Here is an 18,161-nt window from a genome sequence, read left to right on the forward strand (position 1 = left end):
GAAATGTCGACGAAATCTGTTACGAATATTCGTAATCCGCGAAATATTCAGGAGGATATAGTTAAGGTCTAGGTAATGATACTAAATATATAATTAAGGTAATGATACTAAAGGAGTAGGTCTCCTTCTTTTCGACGTGGTTTCCATTGCGTTGACGGGGATTCGAATGCAATTAAAGCGGATAGAGTTTTTTCGCGCGCGCGAGAGATGGATCGATCCGCCTTCAATCCTTTTTCTTTTTTTCTAGAGAAAAAATTCCCAAAAAATAAATCCATTTCGATACAATACGAGAAGCGAAATTAGACAGAGGTAAATCTTCGTGCAGTTAGTATGCCAAATTCGTTCGTATATTACGATATCGGGTAATCCATCTTTTCGTTCAACGAACGTTAAATGCACGAATTTTCATTCGTTGATTCATTCGCAAAAGAAATGTCACTCTCTCGTCTTAAAATCAAATTTCGATGTAAATATCAACCCCTCATCCCCTCCCCCCTTCGAAACACGGAGGATAAAATTTTCTTCGTTTCGGAAAGACGGTAAATGTGCGCGCTCTGATGATAGATGGACGGGGAAAAAATAATAAACTACCTCCGAGCGAAACGTCAACGTCGTAACGAAATTTGTACATCGAACTTTCACGATGAATAACTTGGAAACGAATGTGTCGCGATCATGTATCATTCCATCAATGTTATAAATCCAGAGACATTCGTCCACAAATACATTCTCTCGACTCGAAACTCGTACAGATGATATAACTTCTAACGAATCCCTTCACAATCACTGCACGATGGATAATTAAAATTATTGGCGGCGCACGATAGTTCGAATAATGCATATTAAATATTCATTTTCAAATTTGTAAAAAATAATCGTTTCTTATACGTTGAAATTTTTTAATCCTTTTTTTTAACCGTTTATATTATTAACGCGTATATAGACAGAGAATTAATTCAATAGTTGTGAATTCTGTAAATTTTTTAATTATTTAATGTATTTGGTGTTCATGTATTTTTTTATATATCAAATCTATGTATCTTCTTTTTTCTATTCTATATTAATTAAATGCAACGTTAATCTTTTATATATATATATGTACATAAATTTAGTTATATTTTTAACGAATAAATCATAATGAAAAGCAGAGTATCGTTTTCCAAAAAAATTAAATCTCCGTATAACCTCAAAACCGGGGAGGGGAAAAAAAAAAAAAAAGTAATTTTCTCCAGTTACCTTCTATCGTTTTCGAAATGCGGTTATGCTAAATACGTTGAATTCTCTCTCAACTGGAACGTATACGAGTCTGTAGTAATTGATCAGAGTCGGACCGGATTGATCCTATCCGGTCACCGTGGTTCGACGAACCTTGCCGCAAACGAGAACCGCGGAAAATTTATCGATCGTTTCGATGCTTCGCTTCGAAAACAACGAAAGACTTTTCAAAAAGACTCTTCACCGTTTCTACCCATCGACTCGAACGACCTTGTCTCCTTTACTCCTTGGCATCGTGAAATTATGTAGCTGAATACGTACTCGTTAGACGCACCCTTGAGAATTAGAAGAACCAGTCTCTCTTTCTTACTCGCTTTCTCTCTCGCTCGCTCGCTCGTTCGCTCTTGTTTGCTCTCTTTCTCTCTCTCGCTCGTTCGCTCGTTCGCTCACTATCGCTCTCGCTCGCTCGCTCGCTCGTTCTTGTTTGCTCTCTTTCTCTCTCTCTCTCGCTCGTTCGCTCGTTCGCTCGCTTTCGCTATCGCTCTCTTTCTCGCTCGTTCTTGTTTACTCTCGCTCTCGCTCGCTCGCTCGTTCGCTCTTGTTTGCTATCGCTCTCGCTCGCTCGTTCGCTCTCGCTCGCTCTGTCTGCTGCTTATCTTTGATTCCTCGAGAGAGAAAGAGAGAGAAAGAGAAAGAGAGCGTAGAAATGCGCGCAACCGTTACAGCGATATGAAAATTGAAAACTGTGGAATATTCGCGTGGAATTCGAATTATACTATACTTCGTCACTACGAATCATAGCGGCCGTTAAATTAAATTTCTGTTTCCGAGAAAGTGAAAAATTTCGATTTTTCTTTAAACGAATATATGTATTCGATGTCTTCGATCGAAAAAAGGAGGAGGGATGTAAATCTGCTGCTGGAAGAAATATATATATATATATATATATATATATATATATATATATATATATATATATAGGAGGATAAGGATAAAAATCCTTCCTTTATTAAAAAGATATTACATCTCAAATTGAATATATCAGAGGGAGGAAAATAATTTTTGGAAAAAGAATATCCGATATCCCGCAGATGCACGGATTTATTCATCTCTCCCCCCCTCCCCTCTCCTCATCCCCCCCCTCCCTCATCGTTTATTCCCTGTTATCAAGTTATCGATTATTGATAGCGTGCATTAGCGTCGTCGATGGTTATTCTAGTATCGTTCGATGCTTTTCAATTACAGGAATATCATCCAACGGTTGCCAATATGGCGGTCGTAATTCGAGACAACGGAGTCGTATGAATTAAGCCACGACTTGTTTGCGGTGTAAGACACGGTTGTATCGGGAAAAATCGGTTGGATATTTTCAGAAAAAGTTGAAGAAACGAAGGAAGAATTCTCTCTCTCTCTCTGTTTCTCGTAACCTACTCGACCTGGTTCCCGACCTGGTTGAGAAAGAAGTAAGATACCGGCGACATCCGGTGCTTCGAAAAATTGCTCCTCTTTTTTTCCTTTCTTTCTTGCTTTCTTTGCGGTCAATGGGTCCATTCGAAACGGAATAGATAGAAATCTGTAACGTTCGAATAATTTTCGATTTGTTTCTTTGTTGCTGTAATCTTTTCTTTTTTTTTTTTTTTTTGCATTTGCAATTTGAAAACGTTTAACGCGAGTGACATTACAATCGTCGTTAATTGCAAATAGCGATTACATATATTATTAATGGATGACATTCATCATTGGACGATTTGTAAACGTAACAACGAGCATTCAATGCTCGAACGACTATAACAGTCATCGGTATACAGCGAGCGTTCATTACGATGAACGATATTATATTCGGTAGACACCATTGGAGAACTATATTCGTTAGTACATAATATATTGGACGACTGTAGATGTCGTTGGTATAGAGCGAGTCATATTCAATGCTGGAACACACAGTTCGCAACTGACTATAGTATATAATATAATTATTCAGGCGTCGTTAATATACAGTAAACATTCACCATTGGACGATTATAGTACACCATTGAATGATTGGTATACAATGGACAACTATATTTATCGTTGGTACAATGATTATTTACCATTGGTACGATTATAGTTAATACACGATGAATGATATATACTTATTACACATTTACCATCGAATAGCTACGTACATTGTTAGTACACAGCAAGCATTCATCATTAGAAGATTATAGTTGGTATACATAAACTCACCATTGAACGATTACAGTTAATACATAATGAACATTCATCACTGAATGTATAATTAATACACAGTGAACGTGCATCATTGGACAGCTATATTAATCTTTAGTACATGGTGACGATTACAGATGTCGTTAGTACACGGTGAGCATTCGATGCTAGACAAGTGCAGTCATCGTTAGTACAGAACGAGCGTTCACCATCGAACGACGATTATGGATGAATATAATGTAATGTGTAGTGCATAGTGTATATAACGCGTAATAATGTACGATAAATGTTCGATTGTAGTAGTTATTAATACGGGGATTCAAACAAATAACGAAAATAACATCGAAAACTAAATTTCAAATCATCCTTCCTTCGAATCGTTTAGCGATCATCTTTTACTGCGTGCAAATAATGAATAGGACGCGTATACGTTTCCCTGGAATTTATTATCTCTCCTGTTCAAATTTTCAAATCGAATTGTTTGCGACTCTTATTAAATCATATTACATCCTATTTTCTTGGTAAACGATGTTTGTGTTCTCTCTCTCTCCCCTTCCCCTGTTACACAGAATTCTCATGGGATAGGTAGCGATGCTCGAATCAATAATCTGACGGGGTAGTTTTCCATTTCCAAGGAGAACAAACCAAGAAGAAAAATCTAAAAGATATTCCACTCACGGTTTTCCATTTTTATCCATTACTTTCTTTTTTTTTTTCTTCTTTTCGAATTTCGATTAACAACACAACTACAACTCTTGTCCTGCAATTTTGGTATCTCTAAAAATGGCGGATCGTATTTTATCTCCTTTCACCTTCGTGCAAAATCCCTAGCATTTTTACACTTTTCACGTCCAATACACTTGCGTGATGGAATCTTTCTATTTCATTTCTCCTTTTTTCCTTTCTTCTTTTTCTTTTCATTCCACGTTTTTTTATGTTTGACATTTATAAAAAAAAAATTTATCTTATAAACAATTAATAATTAATTTCGATGATGAAGATTTTTTATTTTCGTCAAAATTTTCCCGCAAAGGGAAAGAATCATTTTAAGAATCATTTTTTTTTTTTTTACAATATGTTAATTATCGACAATCGATAATTTTTGTTCGTGAAAAATCTCCACGAAACGCGTTTCGTCCACACACACACACACACACATACACACTCGTGGCGTCCCTCTTCCAAATAATAATCATCGAGGAACACTCCAATTTTGTAGCCAGAGGCGCAACAATGTTCCTGTAATTGGAACATTGGAGGGGATCTTTCTCCTTGACCAAATTGATCCACCTGGATTTCGCATCAACTGAGGGCGCAATTTCCAATCGAATGTCATTTGGATAGGGGAGAAGAAGAATGCCAAAAATGCCTTGCTTTTCAAACGAATCCTTAATCTCTTATGAAACGATTTCGAAGATCGAAATCGAGTGACTTTTATATCGATTTAGTTACAAATTTTTAGTTACAAATTTTCTAGTATTTTTTTTTTAAAAATACCAGACACGATAATTTACAAAAAGAAGAAAGAAAAAGAAAAAGGAAAGGATTCGAGTTGATTAAAAATTATAATATTGCGCGCGATACTGAAAACGCGCGAGACACGCGTTGAATCTTATTATTATTTCCATCTCGTAGTTTGTTTGCCTCGCGACAACGGGTCGAGATTATTGCGCGAGATATCGAGAAAATTCGAGCCGCGCGGATCGTTCATCACCGAGCACGATGAGATGGAAGATTCTGATAAAAATTATGAAGATTAATCTTGTCTAAAGTGACCTCGTTTCTTCGTCAACGTCACTGCCGTTGCTTTTTAATTTACCGATATTTGTCTTCGTTGCTTAATTTCGGTTAGTTATCGGATAAGCAGTGGAAGGAAATGCGTATGTATCCTCCTATGCGTCAATCAACTTCGTTATAATCTCGAATTGGAAGATTATTTTCGTGTTTATTTTTAAAGATTCTTTTATTCCAGTATTGTGTAAAAAAATGTATGTTCTAACATGACAAACTTGGTGTTTTTAAAAGTAAAAAAAAAAGTAAAAAAATTTTATTACGAAAACTTGGCCAGGAAATAGAGAAAATCGTGCCGTTGAAGCTATTTTTTATTTTATCCCGATATCCCTATCCGTTGCCGAGATATAAAGCTACAAAGTTTCTATAACGTTTAACACGGTGCAGAAGTTATGAATGGACCTAGTGACTCGGATATTTTAAAAATCGCGCCTTTCGCTTGTTTCGAGTTTGGGATAAGTCGGTAAGACGAAGTGCGAGCGAGAAATCCAAGCAAGCGACGAAAAAGAAAAATTATCCTTTTCTTTACACGACGATATTTCAAGAACCGAAAGTCGTATCGGGATAAGTAAAAATACGTTTTAAAGAATAAGATTCCGCGCTTCTAACGATCTCTCATTCGTCGACTAAAAATCATTATCTTCAAAATTATAGCGATTCAAAGTTTTTCTTAATTTTAATAGAGTTGGACCGAGTTTGGAATAAGTAAGTGAAGATGCAAGCAAAATGTTCGAGTAAGGATAGCAAATAAAAATTATGTTTTTATTTACACGATGATATTTCGGGAATCGAAAGTCGTATCGGGATAAATAAAAATGCGATTTAAAGAACAAGATTTCGCGTTTCTAACAGTTCTTCATTCATCGATTAGAAATCATTATCTTCGGAGTTATAACGATTTAAAGTTTTCCTAATTTTAATAAGGCTTGATCACGTTTAAATGATTAAAAATTATCCTTTTCTTTACACGACGATACTTCAGGAACAGGAAGTCGTATCGAGATAAATAAAAATACGTTTTAAATCTAGTTTTAAATCATTGATGTGTTTGTAAGAAAATTATAATATTTAAAGATATATAACAAAAGTTGGTTGCGTGAAAATACTTATTTATGGAAAATGCAAAAAGTTTTTTATTCTATTAATATTTTCAAAAGTTTTCTCACTTTCAGATACACACATTTCAAGTTTTTCAATTTATTCGGAAACAATTCTACTAAGTAAAAAGTTTCGTCTTGACCTTTTCTCGGTACAGCACAATAATGGAGAAGAGAATTGCGACAGCTCTTTATACCGTGGAGTACTTTTTAACTTACGATAACAATTTATCGAAATTCTTTCGTTGATTTATATTAAATAAATACCTATTAAGAATCTTGCCTTGCTGTTAAAAATCCAATTGTAAAGCGTCACAAATAACAATTCGGTCTAAAATTAAAAGAATCACGTTTCTAACAAGACCATCGTTCTCTACAATTTTTATAACAAAACATCGAGTCGAAGAATTTAAATTTCCTTAAGCTTAAACTTGGAAAGTTTTCGTTTTGATACGTTTTCATGGATCATGGTTTCTCAATCATTCCATGGTTGCTTGACTAAAGGCGAAACACGATTAAAGATAAACTCTTCTTTATCATGAGAGTTTCGATTTCGTTGCACGTATGATAACCTGATTATCCTTGTTACAAAGATACAATAACTCATCTTTTATCTTCAAGCGACTTTTAAGTGGCCAAAATTACAGATCCAAAAAAGTCACGCGTTACTTTTAATACATCAATATCTGCATTATTATAAAATAGCAACGAGATAAAAGTTTCACCGTAACAAGTACACGAATCGAATTTTTCTTCTGGCGTGGCGCTACTGTCTACCACAATTTCCTGTAATTTCTCGGAAATAAAGGATCGACCATAACACGAGTAGCTATCTAGTAGCTCGAGTAGCTGGCTTCAACTTCAGCCGAATATCAGAGCCAGCCACGTTCACGTCGATTAATGCAACTAATCGATCAATCTAATTTGTCGATTCAACGTAAAGTCGAATGTTGCGGACAGTGGCGCACTTAAGTCGATTGCTTCTTTGATTTACCTTCCAACTTTACTCGCTCGAATCACCGTATTCATCCGTAATTAATTTTCTCGTTTCCTGAAAAACAGACGAATGAATCGAGAATCAATGCGGAATCAATTTTTTCGATAAGAATTGTAATTTAAAAAGAAAAAAAAATAATTAATATCACGAAATCGATTGATTTGAAAAATCGATGAAGAAATTCTTTTTCCAACGGGTATCGAGATTTCTTTTTTTAGCTGCGTTTTCCCTTCCTGCAAAAATACGACGAGTATAAAAATTGCACTAAGAAATAAAATATGCATAATAGAAATATTTTTTTTTTTCTAAATAAATACGTATCCAAATATAGTAGAAAGTATATGGAGAAGTATATTGATACTCTGATTTCTTACTTTTCTGTCAAACGTAATTTAATGCAGATATAAATGTTTCAACTGATAATCAGATAAACGTTTCTCCGACAGTTTGCCGATACCACGGCCGGTTAACTCGGATAAAGACATTCGGAAATCTCACTTTCGCCCGCGATAATCTGCTGTCAGATCCATTTCCCTGCGGTCCAGTTACCGCATGCTCTTTTATCAGATCAGAGATCTTTTAACCTCAAGAAGGATCGAGATATCGAAATGCGCAAAATAGGGTTCCGCCTTCTTCTGCTTTGCCTTCCATTTTTCCATTCTGTCATACATCTGTGTGTATGTGTGTGTGTGTGAGTATGCTTGAAAAAAAGAAAAGAAAAAAATAGAAAAGAAATTAATTTTGAGGAAAAAATTCTGGAAAATTAAAAATTCCACGATTTCGAATTTTCCTCGAGTTCGTTTCGATGAAATTATTTATAGAAAAAGAAAAAAAAATTGAACGTAAATAAGAAGAAAAATAAATGTTTTAAATATTAAAAGTAAAAATTGTGTTGTGGAAATTATTCTATTTTTTATTAAATAATAAAGAGAAACTTTCGTTTTTTAATGCAATTTACTTTCTAAACGAAAAGGTGAATTTCACGCTCCAATTTTTAAAGAGAAAAAATTTTTTATTTTATTTTTTGTTTTTTAAAAATTTTTTTTTTTTCGCGAATTTATTTTTCCCCCTCTCTCTCTCTTTCGCACTCCCTCCTATTTCAACGTTCAATTTTTTTGCAGAGAAAAAGCGTCATTATTCTCTACACTTTACAACAGCAAATGTTTGAAAAAATTCTATAACCCGATCAACGTCTACCTCTGTTAAAAGTTTTTAAAGTTTCACCATAAAACTCTTATTAACCGACCTTTCCAACATTCGATAAACGTTAACATCGTTGTATTGTATATACGTATTTCAATTTTTCATCAAACACTCGTTTTTTACCATCATATTCCGAATGGAATTAAAGATATAACGATATAAAGGAAACAGGTTTATAGTTTTACACCACCAGTTTAATTTTCCTTTAATGATATGCATGTGGTGGCACACAGTTCGTTCCATTCGTTTAACCAAACAATGAATATTCCATTAACAAAATTACACGTGTATGTACAATCGTGCCGAATGTATTTCTGTAAACATCTATGCGAATAATTAAAATTACAATTTGCAAAAATATATAATATGCATTTTATATATGTATATATATATATATATATGTTTAATTATAATAATCACAGTAAATAACGTTACGAATCCAGCAAAATTTACAATTTATAACGGCAAGGATGAAACACGTATTCTTCGTTTAATAATTTTTAAATCATTCTCTGCTAATCGTGTACAAACTTTATATATTATTTCAGAATTATTATTAACTTTTGCGAATGCCTTCCAGGTATACATAGTTTCCAATATCAAACTTTAAGTGCACCTATGAGAGATAATACGAAAGTTTAAAACAACATTAATGCTAGATTCCGCTAGTTGCGGCATATACTTCGTATTCTGTATGTAATATCGTCTTTTCCAAGTATATTTTTTAACTGTATATCTTTTATTATTATATATTTCAATTACCTTGATTTTGAGAAAAAAAAATTATCGTCATCGCATGCACACGAATTATTCCTCAAGCGAGGTTAACCTCACTTTACTCTCTTATCTTTAGAAACGAAGCAAAGAAATGAATAATTTATGGTTATGCACTTGCGTCTTATATATTCCCTCTCAAGTTATATCTTACCACGAATTTCGAATCGATTCGGCTAGATCCTAATTTATTCAAACGCACGATTCGTTTCATTTTCCCCACGATTTATCGTCATTCCATAAAAGTTCACGGCGGACATATTGACAGGCCGAAAGGATACAAGAGAGTCGAAACGAGCGCCGCATCGATTTTACGCGTAATGCAAGGCTGATGGAATCACCTGTTCAACCGGCGGGAAATTTGAATTACAAATACGCGCTCGATAATAGAATAAATGTTGTTTGGCCGAGAGCCCGATTAATCTGCGAGTTGGAAAGTGCCGCGTGGCCTGGCTTCATTGTATGCCCCGCGAAACTAGTTCTCCATTTTGTTAATAGGGGCCGCGAGGAATAGGACATTGGCCTCGGAACAAGATTGCCTTTGTCGGTTTCGAAGTTGAAACTTTCCACATTTTTCTCTTTCCTTTTTTCTAACGAGATGACTATAGCCGTCGTAGCTGTATCGAACATTTGTATAAATTGAAATTTTGACGAGTTTCAATTTTCGTTCTCTTTATATTTTTATCTTGAAAATTGATCGTATATTGCTCTCCTCTCGAATACGTAGATACGATGTACGACGTTGCTCGCGGAGAAATTTCAACGAAGCAACAATCGAAATGTTGCTTGTTCGAACGAAATATCGGGAAAGTGGAATTTCGAAATACGGATGGAAACAGGCTCGAACAGGCGCGCTACACTTGACAAAAGTGGGAAACGTTGAAACGAGTTCTCATCGTGGCATGGCAATCGCGCGTACGCAAATGGAACAGATGGACTTGAAACAATTCGAACGAAACGAGATAAAGTGTTTTCGTCGCGTCGCGCGAAATAAAGAAATTACTTAAAATATCTCTTTCTTTTTTTTTTCTTTTTTATAATTTATTTGGCCGAAAATATAATTTATTGTCCAAACTTAAAAAACTAAAAAAATTTTACGATATTATTGCATATTCGCGTGAATGCGTGAAAGTTAATTATCAAACTTAATAATAGGCTAAAGTGTGAAACCTATTTGCTCAGAGAATTCATTTGCCCAGAGAAGGTGGTTTCTGTTCAAATGAACGAGGCAGCGCGTCCGTTATCCCCTCCACCAACCGTTTCCACGCTGCCTGACTTTTCTAACACCGGTGCCACTTCTACGCGCGGTCTGACCATCGACGCGCTCTTCCACTGCTCGCCGCAACAATTTATACCACTCGTTTAAACCCGTGCTCCGCGTTAAATCCCATAATTCTTTACCACGAACGCTTCCACTGTTCTTGCCATATACCTGCAAAATACATGTTTATTTAGAGTGCTTCCGTTCCAACTTCCATTCATTCAGCCAAGAAACCTTTCAAAAATTCGTTTAACGATTACAATGGTTGCAATTCGCCAAGTTATTTAAAAAAAAAAAATAAATAAAATTTAAATTAATATCTTCCATCTCTTCTTTTTCTTCTTCTTTCTTTCTCGTGAATGAAAAATTGATTAATTAGCTTACGTTAATTGGCTCGATTTAAAGATTTTTATTTATTTTTCGTAATTTAATATAATCAAAGAGGTGAATTTAAATAATATTCACTCTAAAATTAATCATCAGTGATTGGATGGTATTTTAATATGCAAAATGAGATTCGTTCCCATAGAAACGTATAAAGATTTGCTATTTCGTATTTCATTGGCCAAAGCTATAAGGATACTTTATGCTTCCGATATCGTACAAATATTATCAAAGTAGTAAGTTCGATGCACTCTGTGCACCGTGCATATTACATGGCCGATACACCAATATTGGAACATTCTTGGCAAATATTGCAGCCAAACTAACTCGAAGATACGAAATTTGACAGGAAAGTGTGTGCGAGCGACACGCTCGTTTCAAGAAGAAGAAGAAGAGGAAAAGAGACGATGCTAAGCATCGATCGAGAAACGTGACAAAATATTCGTAATGAAAAAATTCAGTCAAAATTTCTATAAATCGTTTTCAATAATCGAAACATTAAAAAAAAAAAAAGAGAAAAAATTTTATTTCCATTAATCTTCCTTTTCGACATCTTTATTCTCTTTTCATATCGAACCAATTACAAGTTGCCAACGCCTGATCGATACAACAACTCCTTCGCGCGAACAAGAGTCCGCGCTTCTTCCTTTCTTCTTCACAATCTATACAACGCAATCTTTTCGAGATTTATCGCGAGCTCTCTTCTACTCGAATCACGCGAGTATCAATCTTGGGAGGGAACTGGGAGGCTGTCTATTATCTTTATTATCGCTTGTTGTTCCGCGAAATCTTGGAAGAAGAGAGGAATCTTGGGGGAGGACAATCGAGGAGAAACTTTATTCGGGATTATTCGGGGAAGGGAACAGCTTTTCTTTCCCCGGGTACAGGGAGTAGGAGACGGGACAATGGTAAGAAAAATGGCTCTTCGTTCGTCCGCCATTCTGACGAACAAAGGAAAAAATCGTTCGGATGGTTTATTCTCGAATAGGTGACGATATTCCGTCAATTTTTCTCCTGTCGCGTTTCAATCCCTACGATCGATTAACATCCGTGAGAAAAACGAAGAATATGCGCGTAATTCGAATTGCAAATGTGCTTTTGTTTAAGGCACATCGTGGAAATAATGAAAAAAACACTCTTAATTGCTCCTAATGAAAATAAAATGTTTAATCTTTAATAAATAATAATAATAATAATAAACATAACCTTTAATCGAGTCATCACGTATCCATCCATACGTATATTCTGTCCTTTGCTATTTCATATTTTTCTCGATAAATGACAAGATTCGCTATGGACGTTAGACCGAAACGCAACCAGGCGGTAAGTAGAAGAATTAAGTGCAACGACGCGTCTCCCGACACGGATATTACGTTTTATGCTCGAGTCACGTCTAGTCGGGCTCTATTGTGACAGGCAAAGTGCACCACTCCACGTTCAAGCGCTCCACCTATTGAAAATTCATGTCAACTACGGACCGTGTAAAAATTTTAACGCATCTCCGCCACACGGAAAAGTCGTACGCGCAAATCTTTCTTCTATTCTTTTAATCACGATCCTTTAATTTTCACTCACTATTTTCCAACACTTTCCAAAATTGTTTTCGACCATGTAGACATCGATAAAAATATCACACCACGAATTTGAAATACATTCTCATCAATCATTCGGATATTTTATTCCAATCATTCATTCTCTTATTATACCTTATTATTATATCTTCCATTTCGATTTTGAACGCGGCGAGTGACGCGATAATGCGACGTGATGCAATTTCAGAAACCGTGTGGATGATGAAACGTCGACTGTTCGTCAACCGCAATACGCATCAACCTCGTTATCAACCTGCAGGACGTTCTTGGCGTTGCGACAGCGCGCGCGTTTCCGCTGGCTAAATCAGTTACTGCTGCTGTCCGCGTTTCCTGTTCGGATATTCCACCTCGATACGGATCTGTCGCGCTATTTCGCGTTGCTCCATTCACGAGAATGGATTTCCCCCACCACTTTTATCTATTTCCATCCATCGATGAGTTTGTTGCTCCTTTCCTTCCTTCGTCCTCGTTGTCGTGTCAATGATTCGAAGATTTTTTTTATCGTGTAAAGTGACATCTGAAAATCTATCAACGGTGGATAACTATGGACGAAATTTTAAGAATAAAGTTAAAGTCAGAGTGTCGAACAATCATCGTTAATTGTAACGATGATCGAAGTTATACGAAGAGCGGTTAATTATAATAATAGTAGTTACGAATAAATGTAATTAACTAACTTAAATAACTTGAATTAACTAAAATAACTAAAGTTACTTAAATAACTTTGCTCGAAATTTTAATTAATTTTATTTCGCTTAGTGTAACTTTGGATTTAATGATTATTAGATATCTTCGAAATTTTCAATATGAATTTTCGAGCATGTGATTCTTTCGAATAAAATTTCATTGTTATGAACATTCGAACATAAACATAAATTTTAGAATAAATGATAATCAACTGCGATTTGTAAACTCTATTAACTTATTTTGTTAACATGCTTTCATGTTATTCTCTCATATTTCCTTTGTGCAATAAGTTCTTTTTTTATATTAGTTTAACTACTTTTTGATAACGAATTTAGAATATTATTTCTATATGAGTTTAAACTACATCAAAATACAGCTGAAGCGTATCGAAATATTAGGTTAGCTTTCGGAGATTTTATCGATGAGAGAACCGTTCGGTGGTTTCAAAAATTCAAGTCAAGTCAGAAATAAGAATCTTGAAAATGAGCCCCGAGCTAGACCATATTAAACAAAGATAAATTGAAAAGCAAAGTGGAAACAGAGTTAAACGTACCTTGAGTGGTTTTCAAATATTGAGTACAATGGATAAAGTGAAAAAATTGGAAAAGGAAAATCAAAAGTTCCGATGTTTGGAGATATGTTTATTGCGTAAAATTCGAAACGATAGAAACCTATTTTTGAATAAAATTATAACCTGTGATGAAAAATGGATACGATATATTTATATATTTAGATTTGGATAATGATCGGATGCTAATGAAAATCGTAAATAAATGCCGAAATTATTATTACGACTAAAAAAAGTTATAGTGATTGTATAATGGCTTAAAGGAAATAATTTATTGTTCTTTTCTGAATAAGCAGCATTCTACTGCCAAGAAATTGACTAAGAAACAATTCGTATTAGTCGATAGACATGAACCTATTCTTTCGTACAACGCTCGATCGATACAAACCACCGTACTCACCAGATTATCAACCGATCACGTTTCGCTACTTATAATTGTTTTTAAAATAAAACATTCGAGAAACTGTAATCGCAGCATTCGAAGAAATTCTTTGCGCTACTAAAACCATTTTAGTTTTATAAAAATAGAATTCGTCAGTTGGAATGGTTCATATTTTAATCGAATAAAGATTATAGTTTCGAAAATATATCGTTCTTCTTCCGACCAATAAAAACGATAATTTTTTGTGAATACGATCTAATAGTTATATTATATGCGATAATATTGTGTCCATTTTGTTTTACCAAAGTATCTTTGATAGAATTCATACTATATCGCGAACTAGCTTACAAGATCAAATATCGATCGAGCTAATTTAAAATTGGCATCGACATGTATACAAATATATATATTCACATATAATTATACATAGTGCCAAAAGTGGAATCGATGAAAAGAAAAACAATCCTATCTCTTCCTTTCTCTTTGAAATTGCATTCGATTTCGACACGCGTAACACAAATACGAGAAATTCGTTTCGCATGCGTGTATTGTTCGACGAAAAATTGAATTGATCCCGACTTTAACGAGCGAGATTACAGCGTTTAACGATTGGAATGAAGGAATGAAAAGTTCGATGACGAGCCGGCGATGGTTTTTCGCATAATTGCGGGAAAAACGGCGGAATAAAAGGTGAAAATTCAAGGGAAATCTGTCGTTTCGGAAAATAATAATTAACTACGTATAGAGGATGGAATCCATCCAACGATTGCAGCCAAATAAAATTAAAAAGGATTGAAACGCAACGGTGTACGAGAGAGGGGGGAGGGAGGGAGGGAGAAGAGAGAGAGGAAGGGAAGGGGGATTTTAAAAGCCGTATAAGCGAGCGAAATTAAAGCTGATGCTTGGAAAATTAATGCTCCCCCTCTAATGATATTTCACGCGTCTCGAACGCGTATCAATGAACAAAGAAGTAGGTATAAATTCGAGAATAAAGGATGAACGCCATTTTGGATTTTACGTTTAATTTGATTATCCCAGCTTTGAATCTTTTTCGTATATCATATTATCAAGAAAGAATCCATAAACGCATCCGTGTTTTCAACTTGATTAACATTTTATCCGAGAAAAATCATCTTCTAAAAATAAATAGGTATCTTTTTTTATCTTTTTTTTTTTTTTCTTCAAAACCATTCGATCGAAAATTATTACTTGCAATAATTTCATTTTACGTTTCAGTGATTCCTTTTAAAAACTTATTAAATCGAATATCTGAAAAAATTGATCATCCGAACTCTCGATACATTAAAATATTTTTATTACAATTATTGTACATTGTATTTAATCGTTTCTTTCTGAATAATCAAAAAAAGCGATACAAGTTAAAATACGTGTTTAAATATTGAGATAAAAATAGGGAAGAAGAAGAGTGGAAGAAGGAAAGAAAAACGCGGTTAATTTTCGGTTTACATAATAAAGAGTAAATTTATACATAATCAATTACATTGTAATATAAATAGTAACGACTGTACGCAACATTACAAGTGAATTAAAATATTCTTACACGTATAGTAAAAAAAACTCTGCGCTATACTACATACTTAAATGTACTTATCGCTAATATTTACAATATTAATAATAATAATATTCCGCTCCTCGAGATGAGAAATGGAAATTTTTTCTTTTCCATTTTTATCATCGAAAAAAAAAAAAACATTCGCAACACTCAATCGATCCACATCGATCCGTGGAACCGTCATACTTTACAACCATAAAATACCATAAAATATGACATTTAAAATATCGAAACATGTATGACAATTAATATATATATATATATAAAAAAAAAAAAAATATTTGTATAACGCGCTTTATGGATATTTTTATCTCGACATTTGAATTCGCGAAATATGCATAGTCATCGTTCGTATTTGATAACATTTTATCAAATAAAATTTATCTAATTTCTCCATGATTATTTTTAAACAATTTCTATCATTTTCGTTATTATTTTATTATATATAAATATGTTTTTTTTTTCTTTTTATTCATCGATATACATTACGCTAGAAAATAGACGATATATCGAAATTCTAAAAATCTACTATAAATTAAGAGTCAAAAGTACGAAGGGGCTACCAGAGCCCATCATAAATCTCGCGTGCGAGCACCTCGAGTGCCGAAACGGTTAAAAAAATATCGTCGTCGTGAACATTTTTTTTTTTTCTTTTTCTTTTTCTTTTTCTTTTTTATTCGACACGAAGAAATCGAGATTAGTTTGGTACTTTATGGTCCTTATTATAACCTGAAGGCACGTTACTCGGATAAATGTGCGCAAGAGTTAACAAGGCAAGGAGAACGTCGTTAAACGAGTCTTTCCAATGAATTGACAAATTTTTTTCTACTTTTACTTCTCTTGCAATTTTTCGTTTGTTCAATCGAAAGATTATTTTTTTCTTTTTCTAATCGATTCATTTTACCTTATCATCGATCTAAAATTTATCGATCGTGAGAGAAAAATTGCAGAGAGTACAATTATAACAAAGAAGACAGAGTTGAATATAATTGACGTTTGAAATGATTTTTCTTCTTATCTATATAGAATTATACACTTATTTTTTCGTAATAATTATTAATTATTAATTATTTATATCTATTTATTATTGGCAATAATTTTTTCGTGCAAAAATAGTCTCGTATATAGGTTAAGATACGGTTAAAAATTTTTTAATAATTCGATACTTGTCCGATACGTTAAACGTATCATAAATATACGATTTGTCACTTTTTTAATTTGATAAAGCGAATTTTCAATTCAATTATCTTATTATTATTCTACGCGAGTATGAGGAAATAATAAGAAGCGATATATGAATATTTTATCACGTATCTCTTTAGTCGAGAGAGAGAGAGAAAAAGAGAGAGAGAGAGAGAGAGAGAGAGAGAGAGAGAGAACGATTTTTAAAATACATTGAACAAAATTATGTTATTTTTTCTTTTTTATCATTTTTAACATAATTATCGTTCAAATTCTATGACATATTATATTCGTTATTTGTTTAAACTATGCACAGAGTTGGAATATTTATAAATATTTTTTGTACGATATGAATAAACCATAATGCTATAATAATAATAATAATAATAGTAATAATAATAGTAGTAATAATAATAATAATAATAATAACAATAATAATAATAATAATAATAATAATATATAAATAATAATAATATCATAAGATGCATTTTAAAACGATCATTGTATTTACATTTAAGAGATTGTAAAATTATTATATATATCTTAATTTTCATTTGAGCCAATAATAAATTTTTTTTTATATGATTCATAATGAATTGTAAAAAAAAAAAATGTATTTGAAAATTCAGTTCTTTTTATCAATTTTACTGGTACAGATCACATTATAAGAATTATTACTTAAAAAATATATATATATATATAATCAATTGTAGAATATTTCATATCTGCTATCAATTAATGTAATCAATTACTTTATATGTGATAAGAGAATATAAATATAAATATATATATATATATTTATATAGTTTAAACAATATAATATTTTTGCAATCTAAATAACGAATTTGCTCGACCGAGTAAAAGTGAAGATTTTAAATGAAGAAGAAAAAAGATTTGTAAGATATTTTCAATTGTTAGATCAATTTCAACGATAAGACTATTCAACTCAATGAATGAAGAATAGTAAAAAAATTTGTTGCTTTGTTATTTATGGATTCAGTCATAAAAAGGGGATTTAAAACTCTCTTCACTTTTGCTCAAATTAATATATATCTTAATATAAATTTTATATATCAGCAACTACAATAAGCGTATAATTGAAAACATAAAAAATAATAATAATAATAATAATAATAATAATAATAGTAATAATAGTAATGTAATCCTGTCCACGATTCAATATGTAAATATTGAAAAAAATTTTTTTTATCGTTCAACGTGTTGCTGGTGGACAGACTTGCAATAAT

At 33.1% G+C, this 18,161-nt stretch overlaps 1 long non-coding RNA gene across 6 annotated transcripts; it reads right to left on the reverse strand.

The window, feature by feature from the left end:
• Positions 1-6,240: 6,240 nt before the first annotated feature.
• LOC100578678 lies at positions 6,241-12,760 on the reverse strand. 6 transcript variants are annotated; one of them, XR_411683.3, is made up of 7 exons: positions 12,637-12,726; positions 12,137-12,380; positions 9,274-10,717; positions 8,932-9,127; positions 8,555-8,835; positions 7,683-8,008; positions 6,241-7,541 (listed from the first exon to the last, which is right to left on the reverse strand). It is a non-coding gene; the product is annotated as an uncharacterized LOC100578678 (long non-coding RNA). The 6 variants fall into 6 exon arrangements; XR_001703162.2 differs by lacking the exon at positions 12,637-12,726 and having other exon boundaries at positions 8,965-9,127; positions 9,274-9,358; positions 9,440-10,717; positions 12,137-12,259; XR_001703161.2 differs by lacking the exon at positions 12,637-12,726 and having other exon boundaries at positions 9,274-9,358; positions 9,440-10,717; positions 12,137-12,259.
• Positions 12,761-18,161: the final 5,401 nt, after the last annotated feature.

The sequence above is a fragment of the Apis mellifera genome, linkage group LG5 (assembly GCF_003254395.2).
Source record: "Apis mellifera strain DH4 linkage group LG5, Amel_HAv3.1, whole genome shotgun sequence".
NCBI classification, from domain to species: Eukaryota; Metazoa; Arthropoda; class Insecta; order Hymenoptera; family Apidae; genus Apis; species Apis mellifera.